Source organism: Sitophilus oryzae, unplaced genomic scaffold (genome assembly GCF_002938485.1).
Source record: "Sitophilus oryzae breed Bouriz unplaced genomic scaffold, Soryzae_2.0 scaffold_2017_pilon_pilon, whole genome shotgun sequence".
NCBI classification, from domain to species: domain Eukaryota; kingdom Metazoa; phylum Arthropoda; class Insecta; order Coleoptera; family Curculionidae; genus Sitophilus; species Sitophilus oryzae.
Window position 1 is genome coordinate 18,311 of NW_022146744.1, and position 17,217 is coordinate 35,527.

The 17,217-nt window shown below is 33.2% G+C and overlaps 1 protein-coding gene across 2 annotated transcripts in view; it reads right to left on the minus strand.

The window, feature by feature from the left end:
* Positions 1–17,217, minus strand: part of LOC115884137 — a 53,768-nt gene that overhangs the window by 5,877 nt on the left and 30,674 nt on the right. The window lies entirely within an intron of this gene.

Consider the following 17,217-nt stretch of genomic DNA (forward strand, 5'->3'; position numbering starts at 1 on the left):
CACTGTAATCACAAAACTTCAATCTATTTCCGTATTAACAGAATTTCAAATTATGTCTTTATTGTCGAGAAAATTCAGTCCAAACATAAAGAATGTTTTGTTGATGTTTGACCATCAAAATCTTAAAAATAAAGAAGTTGTCTAAAAATGTGCTACAATACGGATATAGTATAAATCTTTATCTTTAATTTTCTTCTTTATTTGTACTAAAATACCTAGCCAGTTTTACATAAAACGTTAAATGCCGAACGCTTATTTCGCTACTTTTTCGGACTAGTGAAAATATTTAAAGAATACTTGAATCGGAATGTAAAATCTGTTGGTCTCAATCTTTCCAGTCAACCAGTCCATTGGACAGAAAATCGTAATTATGGTGTAAGTCAAGTTTAAGTGATGATTCCATGCTATCATTATTACAATATTAATTTACCTCCATTACAAGTAAAACAACAGATATAGTAAACGCCACGAATGTTTGGGAGTGATTCATCGCTTGATGAAGTTAGAATCGACACGCGCGCTATCATTAGGGAGTTTTCGTTGCTTACAAATTGCAATTCCGGTTAACGCTAATTGACAACTTTGACATTTCAATTTCGATTATCGTATATCGTAACCGCTAGCTGCCGATATTTTACGGACGTTAGCCAAAGCCGTTAACATAGCGGTACGCATGCGCACTAGCGCAGTAGAAACACAACATTGAAAGATACAGATCTAACCTAACATCATTCTATTTTGTTTATGTTTTGATTATTTATTTTATCTGTGTTAAACTCGTTGGGAATTCTTAGTGCTTCAACTAATCGAGGAATGTCTTTTTTTTCAAAGCAGAAGTTAGCTTTGCACTCTTGGTCAGATAATATTTTTAGGTTGAACTCCCCATAAAGTTCTGCTCGATATTCGATGTTGTTTTCAAACCCTTCCAACAGCACAGCATCCTCCAAATCCGATTCATCACTAGAGTCCAATAAAATTAAATTGTCCATCCTATATAGCGATACCCAATAAAGTCATATAAAGAACTTTCAAATCAAACAACAATACAAAAACCAAAAATCAAAATACTACGCTACGGGCTGTGCTTAGCTGTCAGTTTTCGGTTATCGTATCGTATGTCGGCTCCGAACCGATGAACCGAAAGTCCGAAAACTGTTTTTTTATCTGTCAAAATAGCGGTTATGGTTACGTATCCGTTAACCGTACCGTTGAATTTTTTTAAAGCAACGAAAACTCCCTATTTTTACATTAAAAACGTAAATTTTTACCGCAGACGTAGGTTTTTAAAGGTCCGGTCTAATCATCTGCCTGCGCTTCTCCTACTTATTCTAAAATGTTAGCGTGATTGACAAAGACGATACTATATCGCGTTTCTTTGATTGATTCGTTTTTGTGCGTCAGTCTATTGGTGTGCTTGCAGTGTGACCAATGGGGCCATTCCATTTTATATTTATCTTATATTTATAACCAAATATATGTTTTGACAAGACTTTGACAGTTAAAACAACAAATTACAACAGATTATATATTGATTATTATATGACTTTAAACACCACGGCACTGGAATTAAGTTTCATGTGACCTTGAACAGATTAGTTCACATGGTAGCGACCGATGAATCACTCCCAAACATTCGTGGCGTTTACATTAATAAATTAGCTATCAATGATCCATTTACTAAATCAACTAAACATAAAACGTTCTTTAAAACTTTCTAAATATTTATTTAACTGATGATACATAAAAAGCAACTTAGAATTCAAGTCCCTAATAGAAAACTTCTAGGAGTAAAGAAAAATGAACATACCGAAGTTGTTAGACCCAGTTTCATTAGCTTCACAAATTGTATTTTTAAAAAAATATCAGTTGGATGCGCAGGGAAAACTTCAAGCAAGACCTAAAAATGTGTGGTATTTTACCCGAATTTTATACGATCTGGTTTTTTGTGCTACCTGTATATATTTTCTGTTAAAAACGTATCTGTCCGATTCTCAGATACATCATAACAGATTTATAAAAATGATTCACTTTGCATATAATTTCTACAAAATTCCGTTAATAGTAAGTAAAACTGTATTATTAGTTGGTGGAAAGATTTGAGATTGTTGAATAAAACATATAATTTATACAAAGTTTCTAAAAACATTGACACATTTTTTCCCAAGGTAATTTTTTTATGCGTACTGTCGAATGCTCATATACAGAGTGATTGACGGCCACGTAGTACGTTAGACGTTTATGGAGAATCGGTCATAGGTTTTTTTTTGAAAATTTGGATTTATATTCTGTTGATCAATCTATTCAGCGTTACAGCGTTGCCGCTTCATATTAAAAATATTAGCATCTTTGTTATTTTAAATTGAACATTGGTATATTATTACATTTTTCGAAACTACTTTCATATCTCATAAATTGATTGTAGTTTTTAAATTAAGGAAAGTTGAAATATTCGATCTGTCAAAATTTTAACCGATTGTAATAAAATCGCTCAAATCATTGTTATTCTAAATTCAAATATACTGGGTGCGTTTCAAAAGTGGCTCACTCCGATTACTTTTTTATTTTTTCAGATCACGAGATTTGGTATGTTAGTATATGACATAAATTAGGAATGATTAAAGCATTCAATTGTTTTCAGTCACTTCCTGTTTCACCGGAAATGACTACAACTTTTGATTTTTAAATGGCACCCTCGATATTTTTTACTTCATTTAATAGAAAATGACACGCTAAATAGAATGACATATCATATGTCAACTTTTGACATTTTCGCATATGGTTTATTTGAAATTGTAACATGCGGTTTATGGTTCATAACGACAATTTGACTCAAAATACCAAGTGTGTGTAATGAAACGTAATATATAAAAATAAATCAAGTATCAAATTATTCCTAAAAAATGCTTTTTCCAAATATGCTAATGAGCCACCCTCGTTCCATTTGAAAAAATTGAGATGATTAAAAATACGATTTGGGCAACTTATCTCCATGATTAAAAATTAGTGTTTTTGACGTAGCCATGGCACTCTACATTGAAATTTAAAATACGATTTTGTTTAAGTGAGAATGTAGAAAGTTGACGTATGATATGTCATTTTATTCAGAATGTCATTTTCTATCGAACAAAGTAAAAAAAACCGAGGGTGCCATTTAAAAATAAAAAGTAGTATTCATTCCCGGGAAACAGGAAGTGACCGAAAAAAAATTGAATACGTCAATCAATCCTAATTTATGTCATATACTAACATACCCAATCTCTTTTTTTTATCTAAAAAAATAAAAAAGTTATAGAGGTGAGCCATTTTTGAGACGCATCCGGTATATGTTTATTATTTAATATATAAAAGATAAGAATATGAAGTTATATTTCGTTAGTGGTAATTAACGAAAACCCCTCTTAATGTACTTAACGTAAAGAATGCGCTGTATCTGTATCTAAAAATCATAAGGTCCTGTACATAGACTTAAAATAAAATATAGACTGAGCATCTCATTCATAAATAGCTGGAACATGCGGTCAGACAATGTCTTGTTATTGTTGTGTTACTGGTTATAACGAGTGCGAGACGAGCGATAGATAGGTTGTCTCTGTCGTAACGGTCGTTCCCTGACGACTCTGCCGAGAAACACAACACTGTCTTTCGTTTCTCGTAATTTTTTTTCTGGTTAAGTGATGTCTTATTATGTAAATTAGAGAAAACATAAATCTGTTCCATTAAAGCAAGGAAGGTGATAGGAAGTGGATAAAATGAAAACTACATTTATTTAACTCGGTACTGTCTCCCAAAAGTGGCTCATCCCCATAATTTTTTTATATTTTCAAAAACAAAAAAACAAGATTTAATATGTTAGTATATGACATAAATTAGGATTGATTGACGCGTTCAATTGTTTTTGGTCACTTCCTGTTTCACCGGAAATGACTATAACTTTTAATTTTTAAACGGCACCCTCGGTATACTTCTACTTTATTCGATAGAAAATGACACTCTGAATAGAATGACATATCATATGTCAACTTTTGACATTTTCGCATATGGTTTAATTGTAATTGTAACACGCGGTTCATAACGACAATTTGACTCGAAATACCAAGTGTGTGGTATCAATATATTCATAAAAAATGCTTTTTCCAAATATGCTAATGAGTCACCCTTGTTCCATTTGAAATAATTGACATATGTATGATTAAAAATACGATTTGTACATCTTTTAACCGGCCTAGACAAGAGACGAAACCCATTAGACGATCAAAACTATTTTTCCAAGGCTCCTTGATTAAAACTTAGTGTTTTTAACAACACCATGGCACCCTGGATTGAAATTTAAAATACGATTTGTTTTTAATCAATGTCAAAAGTTGACATATGATATGTCATTCTATTCAGTGTCATATTTTATCGAATAAAGTAGCAATATACCGAGGGTGCCTTTAAAAATCAAAAGATGTAATCATTTCGGTGAAACAGGAAGAGACCAAAAACAATTGAATACGTCAATAAATCCTAATTTATGTCATATACCTACTAACATACAAATCTGTTTTTTTTTTATCTGAAAAAATAAAAAAGTTATAGGGGTGAGCCACTTTTGAGACGACCCGGTATATTAAAAAATATTGTTTCATAACGTAATATCATTTTAAAATTCTTGTATGTTATTTTAGATTCTGAAGATAATTTTAGAATAAACCAGAATATATTTTTAATAAAAACATTATTAATTATTAACAGGGTTATAATTATGATTTTGTTACAATGTAAGTAAGTAAATAATGTAAAGTAAGAGGAAAAATTCAGATTTTACATTTTACTAAAATATTATCTAAATAAGCGCTTTTCTACAACAACGCCACTGACTCACTCCCAATGGGTAAACTGAGAGTTGCCTACCGGTCAAAAGTCGTTTCAAGACTTAAATGGATTATTTAAGTCAAATTTCTTACAAATTTGGCACTGGCGAACCATATTTTATAGTTCTTGAACAGAAAAAGTCAATAAAATAAACACTTAAGGACTACAAGCTAAGAAAATGCGTCAATACAGCCGGGGACATAGCGGCAACAAAGCTTTACCGCACACGTGCGACGCGTACTACAAGGTAATAAATGAATGAATAGGCTCCCTCGCCTCTAATCGGTGTTGTCATATTGTAAAGAACTTATCCTGTTTAAACAGTATCCGACTTATAATTTAGTAGTATAAGGACTATTTAATACATCTATGGAATATTAAAACCTACTTTATTAAAATGTAGTATTAATATATCAATATATGTGTATAACAAGAAAAAAAATATTGATAATATTAAAGACGTGACAACATAGGCTGGATGACGAAGGCTCGGTCGACTGTACCTAGAAGTAAACATGTGTACAAAAAAGATTGTTTGACCGCGTTGAGATGTAAATAGTGTAGTCTATATTTTATTTTAAGTCTATGGTCCTGTATCAATAGTACATACAGGAATATTTATTTACATCTATATTTTTCAGGTATTGCTGGTTTTTATAAACTATCTACTAAACAGATTCTTCGCTCATTATCTCAATCGGTGGATAGATTTAGACAGAATGTTTTCAAAGTATGGTTATGTAGCAGACTATAAAAAATATTCAAAAATTGTATATTGGTTATTACTAATATTAATTATAGAACTCATTGTAATAACAATAGCATACACTGTTGATCACAGTAAGTGTTAGCTAATATTTTTTTTCATAATCCTTAACATAAGTCATTATCCACCTTAAATTCTAAGCCAGAGAACAGAGAACTAGATTTTAGGTATGTGCTGCCACCATCGGAGAATATCGTAAACAATCGATATACCGTGCTGGCAACTATTACTTTTGGGTCGGAATTTACATGTGTGGAAGTAAATCGCTTAGGGATCTTATTAAGTCGAAGTGAGAGAAATGCGACCGACCGACTCGACGCGCGACGGTGTGCTGTTGCGGCGTTGCCGATACGCCTTTCCCTAGTAAAGTAAAATCATGATCGCAAACCGCTTATTTTTAAAAGACTTTTTTTTCAAGAGATAACTAGACAAAATCATTAGACATGTTTCTGAGTATCTGAAATGGAATTATAGGGATATCGCTAGGGTGTCATTTTTTTATAACGAGAAAACGTCAGTAATCGCGATAATTTAAAAACTCAACTTTTTAACACATAACAGGCCATAACTCAAGAACCACTTTAGATATTGAAACTTTTTTTTATTTTCAAGATCGGATATTTTACAATATGTTTACATAAGAAAAATTCGATAAGGTTGTTTTTCCATTCAAATATTGTAAACAATCCATCCATTTACTTTTAGAGCATAGCAATTTTCAGCAATCGTGTAGTTTTTTTATTGATAAAGATTTTCATATACTGTCTACAAAGAAAATACAGCAGAAATATTAACAAAGTTCTTGAAAAAACTACAATCTATTATTTCGAATTATCGATTTCGAATTATCGATTTTTGAATTCAGAGTTCTAATAGCGCGACCACTATCGAACACTCACTCAATTCCACTTATTTTTACCAAAAATGCAAGTGTTTCTAGCCTGCACGTAAAAAAATTCAAACTATATGGAAAATTACAACGACTCGTTAATTAATAAACAAATTAAGTATCACGAGCCGTAATTAAATCGTGAAGCTGAACGCATGACGTACACCTTTCCCTAGAGCTTTAAGTACTGACAGAGGTATTGATTGGGTCGACCGGTCAACTGCGACTAATCTGCTATATCCCCTTCCACGTCTCTACTTGGGTCTAGCCCTAGCAGGCAACTATTAAGCCCGACCAATCACGTTAGAGTTTTTGACAAACACAAACGAATTAACACCCTCCAAATAACAACGCTGACAAACCTGATTGGTCAAGCTTAATAGTTGACTGCTAGGGCTAGACACTTCTCACGTCTCTTAGCGATGTGCACAGTTTCTCGGTTTATTTCATACGTTTGGCAACGTGTTTACTGTCCTCTCTTTGTTCAGTACATTATAAACGCATTGTGCTCTTCTTACATACGGAAATCTCGACCCAAGACTAACCTTTGCCAGCCCTTAGTATACAAATACACAGGTAAATAGCGAGTATACGAAAAAATATTATTTAATTATTCTAAAAGTGTTAGGAAGTATAATTTGTGAAAATTCTAAAAATAAAAATAAAAAAGTAAATGTTTTGATACCTGCAGAAGGTCTAACTTTTATTATAATTTATTATTCCAGTTAAAGACACTTTTGAGATGAGTTCAAATACGGTAACGAGCATAGTTTTAATCACCGGTGTTGCTAGTGGGGCATAATTGGGGCTATTTTGGCTAAAACCAAACTTTTTAAAGGTACATAATTATAATTTTAGAAGATGTTCATAAAACATTTAATCTAGTTGATTAAAGAAAGTATACCATTAATAATGCAAATTATATTTTAAACTCTCATAGTATATATGCCTATTTAATTTTTTGATTATGTAACGAGCACTTTGTTTACTCACTTATTTCGTCGAACTGCTTGAATCTTGAATTTATTTTTGCTTTTGATCAAATCGGTGTGAGAAACTATGAACCTATAAAATGTTGTTTCGGAAGTGTTGAATATCCGGAAAAGTTGAGTTATTGAATGTTATTGCACTTAACAACGCCCTAATTACACTCACCTTTACGCGTTAGCATTTTTTCGGCAATTTTATTAACATTTGAAATTGTCACAACACAACACGACGCCTAGTTCGAGTTCTTTTTCACTTATTTTTTACTACCCGAAACAGCGTTACATTGTGGTTACATCACACAAACCTCATACCTGAGTGGTTTATAGTCTCAATAACTGCACTATCAAAAATCTCTTCTAGTTTCTCCTCTAGTTTCAGAGATTTTGTGATACCCTGTACGTCATGCTTAGTATTTAATTAATTTGATACCTTATTTAATCACACACAAACAACTGGGCGATTGCCCCCAGTAATTTTATATCTACTAATGATGACGTCAGGAATTAGAATTTTGGGCTTTATTTTTTAAGTTGGAATTGACTTAGTAGGTACGTTTTTTAAAGGTATTGTTTTTAAAATGTACTGATATTTTAGATTTAAATTGTGAAAAGATCGCCTGCTACGGAGGAATAATCTTGCAGATAGTTCCTAATTTCCTGATAAACATAACAATAGTCCATTGGTCCGCTTGCCAATGTATTCTAACGAAAAACTTCAGTCTATTAAACCGATATTTTTCGGAGAATGTCTTACATAAATGCCACACTGAACTATTTTTCATCCCATCATCTAAGCTAATAAGAATACAAAAAAATAATGTAGTTCCTGTGGAAGCACTCAAAAACACTTTCAGCATTTACAACAAGCTATGCTTTCAATCCAAACAAGTAAATTACTGTTTTTGCTGGCAAATACTGGTCATCCTACCGTATATATTTATTCTACTCACATACAAGTTATTCTATATTATTAAAATGTTAGTGAAACAAACGCATCATTTTAGGTAAGTGTGATTAAACCAAAAATATTTAAACATCTTTGGATTAAACTGATCTCTCTACAGCAGGGTTTCTTAAAGTGTGGTCCACGGACCCCTTAGGGGTCCATAGCATGTGTATCAGGGGTCCGCGGTCAGCGCCATCGCCAGTTAACTGTAAACATCTATGGTAAACATATTTATTAAGAAAAGAAATAGTGTAGGGCGGCGAATTCAGTAAGTTAATCACTAAAAACTACGCGATGCGCGTAAGGATAAAAAAAACAAAGTTGAAGCTGTTCCCTTATCAAACGATGTTATTCATTCTAGAATTGTTGAAATGTCGTCAAACGTTTTACAAGTTGTTGAAGACTTAATTGCTTCACCGTTTCCATTCAGCATTCAATTGGATGAAAGCACCGATGTGTCACAATGTAGCCAACTCTTGGTATTTGTCCGTTATACGTACAACAAGACACACGAAGTAAGTATTAAGGAGTTTCTTTTTTGCAATTCACTTTTGGAGACTTCAAATAAGGCTTCAGATGTTTTGAAATATCAAAAAGATTTTTCAACCAACAAAATATAGACTGGAAGACTAAACTTGGTAGTATCTGCACCGATGGAGCTCCCGCACTGCTTGGTAATATACGTCTGGTTTCGCGACGTTGGTCAAGAAAGAGATCCCTCATGTCATAATAGCTCATTGTGTCTTACATCGACATGCCTTGGCTTCACGGACATCTACATTTCTGAAGGAAGTTATGTCTACATGTGTCAAAATAATTAACTTCATCAGAGCAAGAGCCTTAATCCACTGCGGCACCGTCTGTTTAAAAGATTTTGTCAAGAAATGGGGCAGAACATGAAGTACTGCTTTACTACACAGAAGTTCGTTGCCTGTCAAGGGGACAGGTCTTAAAGCGATTGTTTGAGTTGAGGACAGAAGTGTTACTTTTTCTAAAAGATAAAGGAAATTCACTGTTTGAATATATTGAGAGCGAAGATTTTGTACGGGGGCTAGCGAATTTGGCAGATATATTTACTCAATTGAATGAGATTAACTTGTCTCTTCAGGGCTCTGCGGTGACCATCGTGGATGCATCTGAACGGTTGAAAGGTTTCATATGTAAACTGCCACTTTGGAAAAGGAGGGTGGAATCTGGTAACTTTGTGACGGCAACACGATATCAAAAATGCTACAGAAAGAGGTGTCTAAGCATTTGGCTACATTGCAAACTTCTTTTGAAGGCTACTTTAACTTAGAATCGCTTGAAAATGAAACGTGGATGTGGAGTCCATTTATAATCGACAAGGATAATATCAGCGATGAAGATCTCATTAAAGATGACTTAATTGACATGAGATAAAAAAAAGTTTTGAAAGCTGAATTTCATGCAAAAGATCTTGGCGAGTTTTGGTGTTCTTTAAGTCAAGCTTACCCTCTTCTTATCAAGCGAGCTATGTCCGTTCTGATACCAATAAAAACAAAAAGTCGCAACCGATTGAACGTCGCAGATGATATGCGCCTTGCATTGTCCTCAAGATAACCCCACAATTTAACGTTCTCAGTGAGACTAAACAGCAGCATCCTTCTCACTAATTTACTAGTGTACCTGTAATAAATCTACTAATAAACGTTCTATTTTTATGTAAATAAGGCTTTTTTTTATTTTCCTTTGTTTATTTCTGATTGGGGTCCGTGGAATTGTACAAATTGCGAAAGTGGTCCGTGACTGCAAAAGGTTTAAGAAACCCTGCTCTACAGGATGTCCTGCAGTTACGAAAATATTCCTTTTCAGATATCGGTATATTTTTGAATTCTTATTTAGTACAATGTCAATAATTGGATTTATCATACCCACTGTTATGACCACTGATCAAGTTGACGAATTCAAGCGTATGTTAAAGAAAGTGGATAAAAATATGGAAGAGGATCCGGATGTGCGAGATATGGTAAACACCTTGTATATTTTAAGTTTTTTCAAAGATTAAAAAGAAATAGAACGTTTCTAGACACAAAAATCTATTTCCAAAAAAACGTTTTTCCCCAACTTTAAACTACCCCATTTAAAAATTAATTTTTACTCAATATAAAAATAAACTTCAACCTCCGAACAACTGGCAATAAGCGCCATTAAAAAATAAAGAAGAGTACGGGCCAAGTAATGACATCTAGGACTTGACTTCGCCAAAACTATCATCGATTGTCATTCCCCAGCCGCCTATGACACCGTTTTTTTTCCTACATATAATTTAGTATACCGGGTGCGTCTCAAAAGTGGCACACATATATAACTTTTTTATTTTTTCAGATAAAAAATGTGTGTTATAAAACAGAGTGTCATTTTCTATCGAATAAAGTAAAAAAATACCGAGGGTGCCTTTTAAAAAACAAAAGTTGTACAGTACGTCTGTCCGTTCTGTAGCTACGGGGTATCCGTGAGAGGGGAAACGATATTCTCTCGATGTTTTTCGCAAAAAAATAGACGACGCGTCCCATCAATAAAAATTCAACAAATTTGCAAGTAGCCAATAAAATGAGTGGGCGGAGCGATTTGCGGTGACGCACTCGTCAAATCGACGTATAAAATATATTGCTGTTTATTTAAATGTTTTTTGTCCGCATTCCTTTCATAGACACAGATCCAGCAGATGTACTGTACTAATTTCCGGTGAAGTAGGAAGTGACCGAAAACAATTGACTACGTCAATCAATCCTAATTTATGTCATATACTAATATACCAAATCCCCATTTTTTATCTGCAACAATAAGAAGGTTATATAGAGGTGAGCCACTTTTGAGATGCACCCGGTATTTCTTTTAGATAAATCTACTTTACTACCACACTTTCCATATTCCAATAAAATTCACGGCTTGTGGAGTATTTGTCCTGGATAAGAAATTGTTATTTACTGTAAGTAGTAAACTTAATTTTACCCTTTAAATTTATTTATATTTTTCTCTTCACTAGGTATGGACTGGTTTAACGACATATTTAGTTATGTTGGTACAAATAGATATACCTGATGATGAATAGAGATTTAAACTTCACCAGCACATAAAATCATTTACCTATTTAAAATTTACAGATGTATTTGTAATAAACAAAAAACCTAAAATAAATTACTAATTAGTGATATTCAATTTATATAAATGAAAAATATACAGGGTATCCTAGAAATAAGTGCAAGTATTTAGGGGCGGTAGATCTCGCTACGTATATAGGCGGAAGAAGGAATACGGAAGTATGGAGATTTATAAAAACAACAACGGAAAAACAGGAGTCAGCCCCTATAGAAATAATAACCAACAAAGAATGGGTGAAATGTTATTATAAATTATTGTCAAGAGAACAGACCTGAGTATCAAGAACCACCACAGCCAGAAATAAACATTGAAGGAGAGGAAATCTACGTGGATACCAACAAAATAAAGACCGCTATAATGTCTTTAAAGAATGGAAGAGCATGTGGCCCAGAGGGAGTATATGCGGAACTCATAAAATCTGGAAGCAAAAAACTGTTTAGAATGTTAACAAACATAGTTAACCAGTGCTTAAATGGTCATCCAGTATCTGAACAGTGGAAAAAAGCATATATCTCCTCTATATATAAAAAGGGCTCAAGGAAGGATCCCAATAACTACAGGGGAATTTCGGTCACCAGCACTATGAGTCGCCTCTATGGAAGGATACTGAGGAACTTAATTGAAGAGGAATACTCCAGCTACGAAGAAGAAGAGCAGAATGGTTTCAGAAGCGGAAGATCATGTACAGATAATATATTTGCATTGAAACAGATCATCGAGAAGAAATCTGCAATGAACCAGGAAGTTCATATAACATTCATCGATCTACAAAAAGCATATGATACAGTGCCAATAATAAAATTATGGGAAGTATTGCACGAATCAAGAATTAACGCAGCTCTGATAAAAGCTGTACAAAATCTTTACCATGGAGGAAAATCACAAATAAAAATGGTCAACGGTCTCTCAGAGGAAATTTCTATCACTAAAGGGCTCCGACAGGGTTGCTGCATATCCCCAACACTATTTAAAATTTATATTGCCAAGGCCTTACATCTATGGAAAAGAAAATGTAACGGAATGGGTATAGAACTAAATGACATATGCCTATACACCTTGCAATTTGCAGACGACCAGGCCATAATTGCAAACGACAAAGATGACATGGAATATATGGTGCGGAAAATAATTGAAGAATATGCTAAATGGGGTCTCACAGTAAATACAGAAAAAAACAAAATACCTTCCAATTGGAGCTAATACAGAAAATCTTATTTTAGACAATAATATGGAAACTAGGGCATGTGAAGATTACAGGTACCTGGGATCGATATTTACAGGAGATGGAACGGACGATAGAGAAATAAACAACAGAGTAATACAGGCACGAAGAGTTATCAGATGCATAAATGGCATTCTATGGAGCACTGAAATTACAAAAAACAGGAAATATAATATATATGAGACACTAGTTAAAAGCATATTACTCTATGGATGTGAAACATGGCGACTCACTGAAAGGAATAAAAGGAAATTAGAGACAACAGAAATGGACGCGATTAGAAGAGCAATGAGAATTTCACGGAGGGATAAGATCAGAAATGAAGACATTAGACAACAGATGGGACTAGAGGGAACAATAGTAAATGATATAGAACAAAAACAATTAATATGGTACGGCCACGTTCAGAGAATGCACAATGAAAGAATTCCAAAACAAGTCATTCATTGGATACCACCTGGTAAACGAAAGAGGGGACGTCCCAAGAAACCATGGATGGAAAGAATAAGAAGGTCGATGAGCGAGAAAAATCTGACCGAAGATCAATGGGAAAATCGCACAGGGTGGAAGTTAGGCATCGGACAACGTCGTAGGACGTTCTGACCAGAATTTATATATAGATAATAATAAAAGAAACATATTTTCTCTTTATTGTTTTCCAAATAAGTCCAAATTAACGGAGTTAGATATTTTACTTTGAAAATTCCAGAAAACGTGATTTTTTGCTAAAATTTTGAGAACCACTGGATCTTTTCTGGATTTTCTTTCTTGTAAATTTAATCTAATACCTATGTTGCCATATTATCAAGAAATTATGTTTTTTAACTAAAAACTAAAAAAAATCCAAAAAATTTCGAAGTTTGAAAAAAAAATGTTGCGAAAAAACCTCATAGGTGTGTTTCTGGAGTTGAATTATACTACCGATTAAAATACTTGCAATTATTTCAGGGACACTCTGTAGAAGAAATATTTCAGCACTCTACAGGGTGCGTTAAATAAGTGCAACTATTTTCAGGGCTGGTAGATCTCGGTAAAATAAACATATTTCCTCTCTACCGTTTTTCAAATAAGTCCAAAATAGCCAAGAGATTTTAATTTGAAAATTAAAAAAAATAATAAAAAAAATCTTAAATTTTGAGAAACACTGGATTTTTTCTTGTAAATTTAATCTACTATCTATGTTGCTATATTATGAAGATGTTCTGTTTTTTAACTAAAAATTAAAAACAAATCCAAATTTCTAAAAAAAAATTTCGGGTAAAAAACCTCATAGACATCGAAATATACTACCCCTAAAAATATTTGCACTTATTTAAGACTCACCCTGTATAGCATTTAAACAATAATTGTTATAAAAATGAAAAAAAAGTTTGAAATTGATACTTGGCACAAACCCAGCACCTCCGCCATATAATTCAATTATAATTTCGGAATCTACGATAAAAATAAAAATTAAAAATGTTTTACCACGAACTATAGTTTTATTTTACAGCAAACAATAATAAGTAATCTATAAATAATCTATTATATTAGTAATACCTGTGGTAATACATAAATTTTATGGTGTATTTTATGGCTAGTCTTTTGGTTTACATCATTTTTCTACAATCTCTTTTTAATACCTACATTATAACTTTAAGCATTTTTTAATTATCAAACAAACCTAGTGCATTTTTGTTATTGTTATCAATGCACAACGCTTGTTGTTTATTAAAGTTTGTAGAAAATGAATAATAATCAAAACACAAAAATCAACAAATATGCGAAACTTTTTAGTACTCTATAGGCAACTCAATATACACTTAGGTTTTTATGCCAACTAGTAAAGTACATTAAAATACGCATTTTATTTATTAAAACCAAATTAAAACTATATTAAAGTTTATTGCTTTGTTTTTATAATATATTTCAGATGTTTTCATTGATTATTACAAGAATTACTTCAATATATTCCATTTTAACCTACTTTAAATATCATTTCAGACGAAAGAGACCCCGATAAGAAGAACTTCTTTCGACTGGGAGCGTGGCGTCTCCTGTAATCCAGCTGCTTGGAGGTCGGGTTCGGCGGATGGTTTGAGGTCGGGAGTCCTGGTGCAAGGCGTCTCGCGTCGACCGGGCGTCCACACTAAGCACGGCGTCGATATGGACACCTGGGGGGAGCCCTAGGTGGCCAGGTCGGCCAAGGAGGGGCGCAACGGGCCAGGGGGGTAACCCAGCAGCCAAAAGTCCCCGCGTCGTGCAGTAGTGGGATCGCGCCTGGGAGCGGGAACCTTGTGTCAGCCCGACCAATATAGCTAGACCCGGATCCTTTTTGTTACTTTTTTTCGTTTGTTTAGAATTTTTAATTGATATTTCCAACGCTTTTTAAGCGAAAATGCGTATATTTTAGATTTTAAAAATTTTTCGTAATTTCGAATTGCGATTGCTTACACGCCATGTTGTATTCGACCGTGGCAACCCAAATAACACAGGTGGAGCTTTAGAAGATTATTTTTCAGGTAGAACTATAACTATAGGGAAAGTAATAAAGTATCAGTGTATCAAAAAACCTTATACCGTTGATTGAAAGAAAGAATTGTGTTTTGATGGTGATTTTGAAGTCAATTTCGTAAAGACTTAAATAAAAACGACTTAAATAAGTAATTTAAGCTGTTTTTTATTACTTAAAAGTCTATATTTTTTATATTTTTTTTGGTTTCGTTTCTTTGACCTGTATACTATATATTTTTTTCTTTGTATTCTTGGCTTTAGGTCGTTGGGGTTGTAAAGATCTTACTGGATTTTGTTTATTATTTTATTTTTATCGACGACGTTTCCACAGTATACCGGGTGCGTCTCAACAGTGGCTCACCCCTATAACTTTTTTATTTCTTCAGATAAAATAACGAGACTTGGTACGTTAGTATATGACATAGATCAGGATTGATTGACGTATTTAATTGTTTTTGGTCACTTCCTGTTTCACCGGAAATGACTACAACTTTCGATTTTTAAATGGCACCCTCGGTATTTTTTACTTTATTCGATAGAAAATGACATTCTGAATAGAATGACATGTCATATGTCAACTTTTGACATTTTCGCTTAATAAAAAATTGTATTTTAAATTTGAATCTAGAGTGCCATGGCTATGTTAAAACCACTAATTCTTAATGAAGAAGCCTTGGAAAAATAGATTTGATCGTCTAATATTTTTAGTGTCTTGTCCTGGCCAGTTAGAACATGCTCAAATCGTATTTTTAATCATATCTCAATTTTTTCAAATGGAACGATTGTGGCTCATTAGCATATTTGAAAAAAGCATTTTTTACGAATAATTTGATACCACACACTTGGTATTTCGAGTCAAATTTTCGTTACGAACTGCAAGTTATAATTTGAAATAAACCATATGCGAAAATGTCAAAAGTTGATATATGATAATATGTCATTCTATTCAGAGTGTTATTTTTTATCGAATAAAGTAAAAAAATACCGAGGGTGCCATTTAAAAATCAAAGGTTGTAGACATTTCCAGTGAAACAGGAAGTGACCGAAAACAATTGAATACGTCAATCAATCCTAATTTATGTCGTATACTAACATACCAAATCTGTTTTTTTTTAACTAAAAAAATAAAAAAGTTATAGGGAAGATGAGCCATTTTTGAGACGCACCCGGTATATCTTTTTCAAGGCGATATATACACTTCCACGCGACTGATTAGTTGGTAAAATTAAAGTGGTCGATTTAGAGACCATCAACCTATAAAGGGTTAAGTCGTTTTTATTCAAGTCTTTACGAAATTGTGTTGACTTGACCAGAAAATGATTTTTAAGTCAAAGGTTTAAGATTTAAATTATTACTATACAGGGTGGTCCGAACTGTATTCCGGAAACTTCGGCAACAGATTTTGCAGATAAAAATAAGTAAAAAAGTTCGTATAAATGTATGTTCAAAAATGCTTAGTTTTGGAGATACAGGGTGTAGAAGTTTCATTTTTATTTCGATTTTTTCCAAATAATTTCTGAAGTAACGTCAATATTCGGATGAAAATTGGTGTGGAAGTGGAAGTTTTTTGACATGAGAAATTTGATTTTGATCATGACTCTAGTTTGTAGGGGGCGCCACTTACATGTGTTTCAACTATTCTGAAGAGTTATAACTTTTCGTCCATGCCTGTATTTGTTAGAGCCATTATCCTCTATCTACCAAAATAAAGTGTGGGGGGGGGTCAGATCTGGTTTTATTTAAATATTAATAACTCTGGACTGGATGATCAGAATCCAACAAGCGAGAGCTCGTTTAAAAGAGCGTTTCGTACTCTATATTATACCATATAAACAATAATAATAAGCTTTTGAACATAGACGCTAGGGGGCGTTGTCTTATAATTTAACAAACATTGCGCGTTTTTTCAAAAAAATTAAATGCAATAGTATATAT